This window comes from Podarcis vaucheri (assembly GCF_965113315.1).
Source record: "Podarcis vaucheri genome assembly, chromosome: 5".
Classification (NCBI taxonomy): domain Eukaryota; kingdom Metazoa; phylum Chordata; class Lepidosauria; order Squamata; family Lacertidae; genus Podarcis; species Podarcis vaucheri.
This window is the reverse complement of record NC_138763.1, coordinates 59849132-59859776: the sequence shown is the minus strand read 5'-3', so window position 1 is coordinate 59859776 and position 10645 is coordinate 59849132.

The window sequence follows — 10645 nt, the reverse complement described above, 5'->3', positions numbered from 1 at the left end:
TACTTCCCTAGTGCACAATTTTAATAGGAATGGGACTAAATTTGGTCAGATCTTAGATGGTCAGCTTAGCAGGTGTGTCATGGACCAATCTGAGGTAATCCTACAGTAATGGCACTCTCACAGATGTGGATGGAAGCATGTAGCTCAGTGACAGAGCACCCACCAAAAGATTCCAGGTTCATCCCAGGGGCCTCTCCCAGCCTTGCCATGTGTGTGCACACACACCCCAACCCTATTTCTTTCTTCACCCTGGCCTGGCCACAGAAGATGCTCACAGGTTGCAGCGTCAAACGAGTCAAGGGAGGGAGAGGCATTCTGATGCTTGGCTTCATTGGCACAGAATTTGCTGTTCCACACATAGTCACACAAAGGACACAGAGCCCCTGGAAAGAAGGGATTGGTTCACCAAAGGTTAAACAATCTGCCATGTTCCTACTATAAAGCTCTGCACTCGCTTCTGCTAATCACGAGCATTCGGCCAGCTCTTGGTTAGAACGAAGCTTCTCCTTCTGTTTCTCAAATTGTCTTTCTCTGTTGTTTCTGTATCTTGCTGGGATTTCCATTATCACAGAGTGAGAATCAGAACTGCAACTTGCCAGTGGTGGCTCATTTTCCAGTTTGCACCTTGTGATGGCCTGAAGCCAAACAAATCGATTGACAAATTCCAGAAAACTAGTAAGCAAGCTTGTCTTTATGCCAACTTGGCACAGCGAAAGCCAATGCAATATTTATACTGAGATACTCAGCAATTCCAACCAAATGTTGGAAGACAAATGTCGCTGTGTGGTGAGATGACCCACATCAGTTTGTTTGTTTTTTAGTAGAGCAAAGGTTATATGTGCTCTGGCTGTGGAGAAATTCAGGAGCAAGCCAAACAGGCAAGCTCTTGCTCATGACTAGAAACTCTACAGACTTGTGATAGCTTATTATGTGGGAGGAGCTCATGGGGCTTCTTCTCACACAGCTGTATCACTTCACTGATAAATAAAGAAACTTTGTGGGGTAGGACAAAAGTGCAGCCCACATGTTCACTCTATACTAGAAGTGGGTAACCTCCAGCCTATGGTACCCAGCAGAGGTTCTCAGTTGGACCATGGGGCCATTTCCCCCAGATTATGCCCACCTGCACCACCCCAACATCACAGGTGTTGCAAGGTGTGGGGCACATGACTTGAAAGGAAAAATCAGGATTGTCCTGGTTATTCCTTAGCAAGTGAGCCTTGCATTTGGTGCCAAATTCAACCCCTGCAGGAATCAGCGGCATTATGGTGTTCCTAGTAAGCAACCCCCAAGTGCAGCCAATTTCTATTGCAAGCAATGTCAGCAGCACTAGTCAGCAGTCTAGGACTGATCGTTGTGCCCACACCTGCCCTACTTACTCCTGCGCTGCATATGCCAAATTTAAAGGGCTATTTACAAACCAGACTCCAGGTGATCCTTCAATGACTAAGTTGCAGATAGACATTTCAATAAATACTGAAGCTGTTGGAAAGCAAATGTCAAGAACGCCATTCTTTAATATCAAAATAAATCTAGTGGGGTTTTTTCCTGTTATACAAGTGGGGCTGCACTTTGATGTGCTCCTATTTTGGTTTCCTGCCAGCCATGCACTCCTCAAGGAGTACAGCATTCCTTTTGCCCTTTCCCTAGTTTTCTTTCCTTTGCAATATTTTGGAATCTGAGCTCACTGGGCATGCTCAGTCCTCATCATGTCTCCTCCCCACTTACATGACTGTGTTTTCCACCACCAAATATATTTTGTACCTTTGAAAAAGTTAACCCAGTCCTGCTGATAAAGATAGGTAAATGGGGAGTGATTTTGCTATTATTAGTATATATCAGGAATGGGGAACTTGCGACCAATCAGATGTTGCTGTATTCCAACTCACCTCACCCCTCACCATTAGCCATGCTGACTGCAGCTGATGGGACTCAGAGTTGCAGAACTTCTGGACTCTTCACCCCCTAGAATACTGAGCAGCCTTTCTCCCAAACAGGTTCTTTCCAGCCAGCTTGGACTACAACTCCAATCAGCTGCAACTGGATGCTGATACAGAATACAGTGCTGGAGCAATGGAGGATTTCGCAACATGTAGCTAAGGTCACTTTCTATTACCTCTTTCCTTTGCTTTTAAACTGGCTGTTAGATTCAGAGTGCTAGCTAGGTGTTAATTTTGTGACCAGCAATTAAAAACAGATATCTTTAGGAGACAATTAGCTTAAACCACTTCTGTGGAACGTCTTCTAGCTTTTACTAGCTGATGGGTTAAGAATGTCTCCTCGATAATGTTTCAAGCACCATCTGTTTATTTGTCCATGAATAAGGTCTAATAAAATAAGTAAAGCTTAAATGGATGCACAGAATGGGTAGGGAGGAAGCAACAACATGTATTTTAAAAGATGAGAGTAAATTGGTTTAGAGGAAATGTAAGTGATAAAAGAAACATTGACAAAGCCTTTTTTTTAGTGTGACTATTAGAACTTTAGAAAATACAGGTGTCACAGTAATAGATTGTCCTTGAGACCTCAGTGCTTGAGACCTCAGTGTTGATAATGTTAAAACAACAACAAAAATCCCCCTCCATCCATAGTTCTAAGGTTTGTACTTGAGTGTCTTGGATCATTACATTTTAAGAGCTCTACACACAGTTCATAGCCATGGAAGCTTTTCGTTCCCATGTTTTGTTATTTTTTTCATTGCAGGAATGAAAAGAACTAGGATCTAGAGTGACTTTGCATTGGGAATGGAAAGGAAAAGCATAAGTCAACAACGGGTTCTGCCCCGTGAGAGAATAACAATAAGAGATGAAATAGAGTCAGATACAGAAATGGGGGGGCAGGGGCAGATAATGTGATGGACTATTTAATAACATAAATATGGATCAGGCCATTGGCCCATCTAGTCCAGTATCCTGTCCTCAGAGTGGCCAAACACTACCTATGGGAAACCTGTAAGTGCCACAACACTTCCCTTCCTCCAACTTTCTTCTCTTTAAAAACTTCTAACCACAATAAACAAAACAGAAAAAGGTGGTCTTGCTGATGCATCAGACTTAAGTCAAGGCACAACTCACTTGTGGAAGATCAGTGTGGTAGCAGGTACACACAGAAAACATTGTTGACTGAAGCATGCACTGCTCTGAAATCTGACATGGGGAAGGGTGATGCATAAGCAGCACTGGTGGAGGAAAAGGTGCGCGGGAGGAGCGCACCGCCCCCGGCAGCGCAATCCCGGCGGGGTGCCATCACAGCTGCCCCCCCGCCCGTGCTGGGTGCAATGCCCCTATGGGCGGTGCGCCATGCCCCCAGGACGCATGCCATGTCCCTATGGGCAGCGCACCACACCCCCAGGACGTGCGCCAGCCCCGCCCCCACCTGCTGTCTGCCCCCCAGTGCTGGAGCACGAAGCTCCGCCACTATGCGTAAGTGCTTAAAATTAGAAAGAAGGCTTGAAATGGTCAATGGTACTGCAGTTAGCTCAAAGGTGGGGAAACCTTTTGAGACCGAAGGCCACATGGCCATATTTCATTCTTGACAACCTTCAGGAGGGCCAAACGTCAGTAGTGGGTGGCATCAGAGGCTAAAGTGGGTGGAATAATGAATACCTGTGCACAGTAGGCACACACACACACACACGCCCCTCTTTATCCTCTATCCAGACAAGCGAGAGGCACTGTTAGAGTCCAAGGACATGTCTCAGCCAGGCAAAAACATTCATAGCACATAGCATTGTGTGGAATGGGAAAAGTTCTGCGGGCCACAGACAGGACCCAGGAAGGCTGCATTCAGACCCTGGGACTGAGGACCTCTACCCCTGTGTTCATCTATTAAGAGAGAATAAGGTGGCAAAGGAAAGTGTGGAGAGAAGAAAAGGAGGAACGTGTCATGTGGTCACCTGCTTGTTCAGACCAGAGTACTGACTCAGTGTTGCAAGCTGGAACCAATTGGATAAGTGTTTGTGCATGACCTATCAAGAACAGTTTCTGAATAGCTGCAGTGCCAGCAGACTTTTGACAGCTGGCCAGCACTGAGCTGTGTCAGGAGGATTGCGCTATCTGTATCATAAATCTACAGGCCCTTGCTCAGGACTTTTGGAGGACATGGATCATGGAATGTAAGGGATTCACAGATGCCCTCGGAAATGGGGAATGGAACCCACTGTGAAGTGCACACAACGAGTCTGTGACATTTTCCTGCTGTTTGATCCCTCAAGTCCTTGCTAGAGCTGAGTTCATGAAGAGGATATCAACCTTAATTTGCATGAAAATGGAGCTCAGTAAATGCAGATACAATTAAAACCAAGGCTAAACTTTATTAAAGAAGGCTCAAACCTATACAACTTTTCACTGTACCAGAACCATCCAGTTAATCCGCTTATCTCTTAGGGCTGAACGTAGTGTACCTGCCGAGGCTTCAAATGACAGGATTTACTCTCTGAACAAGGCTTGATTTGCTGAATATGTAAATAGTCAAATATTCTCTTGACAGTTTGCATGACTGAAGTTACTTGTCAATGCTCGTAAGAAGCATAGTATTAAAAACGCATATATTCAATTGCATATATATATTTTTGTCTTGGGACTGTTCAGATGGATAAGACTCTTGCAGTTCAATCCTGTGCATGCTTACTCAGAAGTAAGCCTAACAAAATTGGATGGGCTGTACTTCCAGGTTAAAAAGCACAGGATTAAAACTGCTGCTGTAATTTAGAATCACTTTACAGTGGTACCTCGGGTTATGAACTTAATTTGTTCCGGAGGTCCGTTCTTAACCTGAAACCGTTCTTAATCTAAGGTGCGCTTTTGCTAATGGGGCCTACCGCTGCCGCTGCACCATTGGCGCACGATTTCTGTTCTCATCCTGGGGCAAAGTTTGCAACCCAAGGTACTACTTCTGGGTTGGCGGAGTTTGTAACCCAAAGTGTTTGTAACCTGAAGCGTTTATAACCTGAGGTACCACTGGACTTAGCTTGTGTGCAAATTAGACAGTTAAACTACAGTTCCCACAATTCTCTGGGGGGGTGCCTTACATGTATGGTGTGTACGCAGCCTAAGAGAAAGGAGTCAGCTACATATTTCATGGTGTGAAATTCAAAAAATAAAATATAATCTGGTAATACCCAAGGACAAAAGAAAATTCATTTCTGCCCTAGCACTGCAGCTGTTAGTACAATATCCATTACAATAGTAATAGCCTATTTATTATGAATCATCCCCAGTGAGTACAGTATAACCCCTTTTAGTCTGTCAATGATTTAAAAAAATAGTTTAAAGCAACGCCACCAGCAGGATAAGCTTCCTCAACGTCAGAAAAGTCTTGCCTAAACAAATAGGTTTTCAACAGATGTTTGAAGCACCCAATGCATATGGTGCTGGAGGAGACTCTTGAGAGTCCCATGGACTGCAAGAAGATCAAACCTATCCATTCTGAAGGAAATCAGCCCTGAGTGCTCACTGGAAGGACAGATTCTGAAGCTGAGGCTCCAATACTTTGGCCACCTCATGAGAAGAGAAGACTCCCTGGAAAAGACCCTGATGTTGGGAAAGATGGAGGGCACAAGGAGAAGGGAACAACAGAGGATGAGATGGTTGGATAGTGTTCTCGAAGCTACCAGCATGAGTTTGACCAAACTGTGGAAGGCAGTGGAAGACAGGAGTGCCTGGTGTGCTCTGGTCCATGGGGTCACGAAGAGTCAGACACGACTAAACGACTAAACAACAACAACAAACAAACAAATAGGTTTTCAACAGATGTTTGAAGCACCCAATGCATATAGAGCTTCCCAAACCTAGTCTTATAAGCCATTACAGAGGCTGGTGCTATAGCTGGGAAGGCCCATTCTTGTGTAGTTTCTAAACAGCAATCCAATGGCTATGGCCAATGGCCAGCAGTCCCTCATCTGAGGAACATGAAGATCAGCAGTTTCACTTAGCTGATTGCAGTCTCTAAGAGCTTGTGACTAAGAGCTTGTGACCAGGACTTGTAAACAGGGGCGTGAGATTGGTGGAAGACACTAAGAACAGTGAGCTTGTGTCTTTTGGATGAAGGCTGGTTGCTTGTCTGAGCTGTTTGGAGGCTTGATGGTGCATTTGTTTGTGGGTGTGACCATGTACTCTGCTAGCACCAGGTTGGGAGAGGATGATCTCAACATGTATCGGTGGTGTTCAGTCTCCCCATGGTTGTCTTTTAAAACTAGCCCTTTGGGAGTTTTATCATATCTAAGGTATAAATATATCCTCTTGCACAGGAGGTTGCAAGACAGTGGTGTTGCCTATAGTCAGACATTTCAACAATTTGCAGCAAAATAATAATAATGTTGCATTGTCAACAATTGACAGCAAAGGCAGAACATCTTGCTCCTAAATTATAACCAGGCAAGTAGTACACCCCATGACATGACTGTTTTTACCCAAGTACAGTGGTGCCTCGCAAGACGAAAAGAATCCGTTCTGTGATTCTCGTCGTCTAGCGGTTTTTTCGTCTTGCGAAGCAAGCCCATTGGCGGATTAGCGGATTAGCGCTATTAGCGCTATTAGCGGCTTTTAGCGTCTTATCAGCTTATCGGATCAGCTGATAAGCGGCTTAGCGGCTTAGAAAAAGGGGGGAAGGGAAAAAACCCGCAGGAACTCGCAAGACATTTTCGTCTTGCGAAGCAAGCCCATAGGAGATTCGTTTTGCGAAGCACCTCCAAAATGGAAAACTCTTTCGTCTAGTGAGTTTTCCGTCTTGCGAGGCATTCGTCTTGCGGGGCACCAGTGTATCTGCTCTGAGAATGACAGAAATATAAATTATGTATCCAGGTACGTTTTGTGGCTCTAGCCTTAAGAAGATGCAAAAATACTATTTAATGTGTCTCAGTCATAGTTCTCTATTTATAAACGTAATTCCTAATATGTAAGTATATTTTTCCTTCCATCTCCTTCCCCATCCCATTATACTTTAAATATTCAGGAAGAGTGTGGGAAGAAGACGTATATATTCCTTTGCATAATTCTCACAATACGAGTCAAGTCTGCCTTTGCTCTGTCTCTGGGCAGAAACTGTTAATTATGTCCATTGCACTGAGTTTGGGACCCAATCCATGACTGACATAAACATTAAGTGATGCATCTTCTGATCCTTTTTGCAAAAAGAGACAATTTCCTCAGGGACTTTGGTGGAAGCAACCAAACCTGTATTCATAACATCTGACACACAGCAAGAATACTATATTTTCTTTAAATAAAATAAAAATCTTAACCACAACCAAGCATTTCAACCCCCAAATGCTATCAATATTTTCAGCATTCCAACTGACATGGAAAGTATGTGCCTGATTTGAACACCACAGAAGCAAAACATGATCTGGGGTTTGTGTGCATTTTTTTAATATGTGTATATTTGGAATTCCATAAATGCAGGTACACTTTTATCTGATATAATAAAGTATCATTTTAATATGGAAGACAACACAGGCAGCAAGAGGCACACAACAAATCTGAGAGCCACAGAGAAAAGCGATTAGCATATCTGCTTGGTTCACCTCCCCCCCTCCCCTCCCCGCCCGCGTGTCAATATAAATTAGACTTGGTGAAGCTTCTCATATGGATTACTAAGAGAACTGCCACCTTGGAAGGAGATATCAGCCTCCAGTTGAAGGCACCTGTCAATGCTGAAACTTAATTTAGGGTCAGGCGGGAATAGATGTCCCATCGGTCATCTGTGAAATGATGGCAAACAGTTTTGAATGGAACAGCAAAGATGAGTACCCATACAATGACAAGAAAATTCGGCATAGCACAACCATGAAAATCAATATTTCAAGCAGTGGCAGAAAAAACTGCTGTCATACTGGCAGAAGGAAGCAAAATGAGATCCCAGTACAGCCGAATCTACAGACTAGTTAAGCCAAAATGCCAGGGTTGAAGCCAATCCTGTTCCTACTGAGGGCATGGGTGCTAAATCAACTTAAATCCAAGTACTTCAGCTAAACCGGATTGAACTACAACAAAAAAAGCAATAAAAAGCATCTATTAAAACTGTGCTGGAGAAGGCCTAAATAACAACTTGGGTAAATACGTTCAAAGTAAAGCTTATTACGAAAGCAAGCATTGCTACATGCTGGATTACATCCTGTCCCCATCTGTTCCAAGGCAAATGTTGAGTAACTCCTTGGCTCCAAACAGACTTATACTGAAAATGAAAGTCTCAACCCAGTGGGAAATTAGTCTAGCATCAGTAACACTGCCACCTGGAGCAGGGTGGGGTTACCTAGGGGGGTGTTAAGAGGCAAGCAGGTAAAGGACGGCAATGGAGGTGTAAATGAATATCAGACTTTGAAAAGCACTGGTTCATCAACTTTGTTGAATCAATTAAACTAAATAGTTTTAAGTGGATTTTGAATAAATGTGCAATTAATTGTTACTTTTTGAATTTTATTGTGTTATTATCTTCCTTGGTAGCTTGTGCAAACCGCTATTCTGAAGGATGTTTTATTGCAGACTAAGGAAGGGGGAATGAGGAAGAGTTTATGGAAGGGAGGGGGCATAGTCCAAAAAAGTTTGGGAACTACTGCTCTATTTTATTGCATCCCCCCACCCCAAACCTTTGAGCCGTGCAAGATTCCAGAGGTTCCAGGCGCTTACCCAGGGTTTTGGAAATAAGGCACAGCGGAGACTATGATGTCTTTATGATATATGGTTTGTTTGCACATATATATCATATATGTTTGGTTTTGCTTGAATCCGAGGCTGTGGATATGGGACAAGCAAGGCCCTCTTGGGTGTTAATGCTGTGAACCCTCCATTGTAGGCTCAGCTTGCATATATGTGTAAATAAACCATATATCATAAAGATACCACAGTCTCTGCTGTCCCTCATTCCAAAGTAAACACAAACCCTGGGTAAACACCTGAAACCCATGGAATCTCACACTGCTTGGGGTTTGGGGGTGGTGTGCAACAATATGTTTCTCAGGCTATTGCATGGGTAGGCAAACTAAGGCCTGGGGGCCTGATCCAGCCCAATCGCCTTCTAAATCCAGCCCGTGGACGGTCCAGGAATCAGCATGTTTTTTCATGAGTAGAATGTGTGCTTTTATTTAAAATGCATCTTTGGGTTATTTGTGCGGCATAGGAATTCGTTCTCCCCCCCCCCTTCAAAATATAGTCCGGCCCCGCACAAGGTCTGAGGGACAGTAGACTAGCCCCCTGCTGAAAAAGTTTGTTCACCCCCTGGACTATTGGTTTCAGCACAACTACATCCTGCTTTTTCACTTAGTAGAATGGCCTGTGTGGTTGTGGATTTGGCTGCCTGTCTGAGCTGCAAATGTCACTTCTGCCCATTTCCTTAGCTTCAGGCCTCCTGTAGCTAATATGGCCCTGCCCCTGCAAGGGCTCAGATACTGCTGAAACACTTGGTTAATGTGTCCCTTTGTCTCTTCGGAGGCACAATGAAATAGTTTGGCAGATTCTCCAATTTGCGAAGGAGGGTGATAAAGAAATGGAAAAGCTCCGAGTCTTGAGAATGTCAACAGCAGCATCCCTTTCAGTCTGCATGGATCCTTTCAGCCTCTCACTTAACACAGCAGGCCAACTGCTAGCCAACGCTGCCGCTTAGAGACCCCCTACCCAAGTCAGCGCAAAAGCACCTGGAGCTATTTTTCCCCAAAGAGATGGAAAGGGTGCAGCAAGCATGAAAGGTTCAGAATGCCTCTGAGGAGTTTCAAGTGCCCACTTAATATCAAGGAAAGTTTCCCGGCGAGCAGAGGGAAGGCATTTAAAATATATATTTCTGCTGAAAATGTGGAAATAAAATCCTTCATCGGCCTTGGCACACGGATTTCAAGCGGGAGACGGAACACCAAAAACTGGTGCGTGAGGAAGGAGAGAGTGAAAGCAGGTAACACAAAGCCTACACATTTCCAGTCGTCACTTATCAGATGCTACCCTTTGTTAAATTGATGAGTGACAGCCAGGAGCTTTACTACAGCTAGAAATGTCAGCACCAGATCATTATTTGATGACTATCATTGCTAGCATAAAGGTCCTCGTGTAGAATAAAGCTAATGTTGCTGTCGTACAATTCAGTGCCCAGCCTGACATGCCTTTTGTCTGAATATAAGCCACAGAGCCTCATCCAATGAAAAGGCTCAGCAAAGAATATCATATACCAAGGGATGATACCAAGATTTTTCCTTTCTCCTTTACACTTGTCAAAGGTGATGGAATGCTATCTTGTTGTATGATGTGTACATCTTTCAGCAAATAATGACTACGAGAGAGAGCTGCGGCTCAGTGGAATTTCCCAGGTTCAGCAAGTTGGCAGAATTAACCCCTTAAGATGCAAACTGAATGATCCTTGCTGCAGCAGCTGCAGCACTTCTAACACTTCCCCTGCCTAAATTAGACGGCTGAAAATGAAGTGAGTTAACCAGGACTAGGCCTCAGTCTGAAAGGATTGTCAGCTCAGCTCTACTACTGAAAGCTCAGAGATAATAATAATAATAATAATAATAATAATAATAATAATAATAATAATTTCTACCATGCCCATGTGGATGGGTTTCCCCAGCCACTCTGGGCGGCTTTCAACAGAATAAAAATAACAGAAGTGGATTAAAACTTCAAACATTAAAAACTTCCCTAAAAAGGGCTGCTTTCAGATG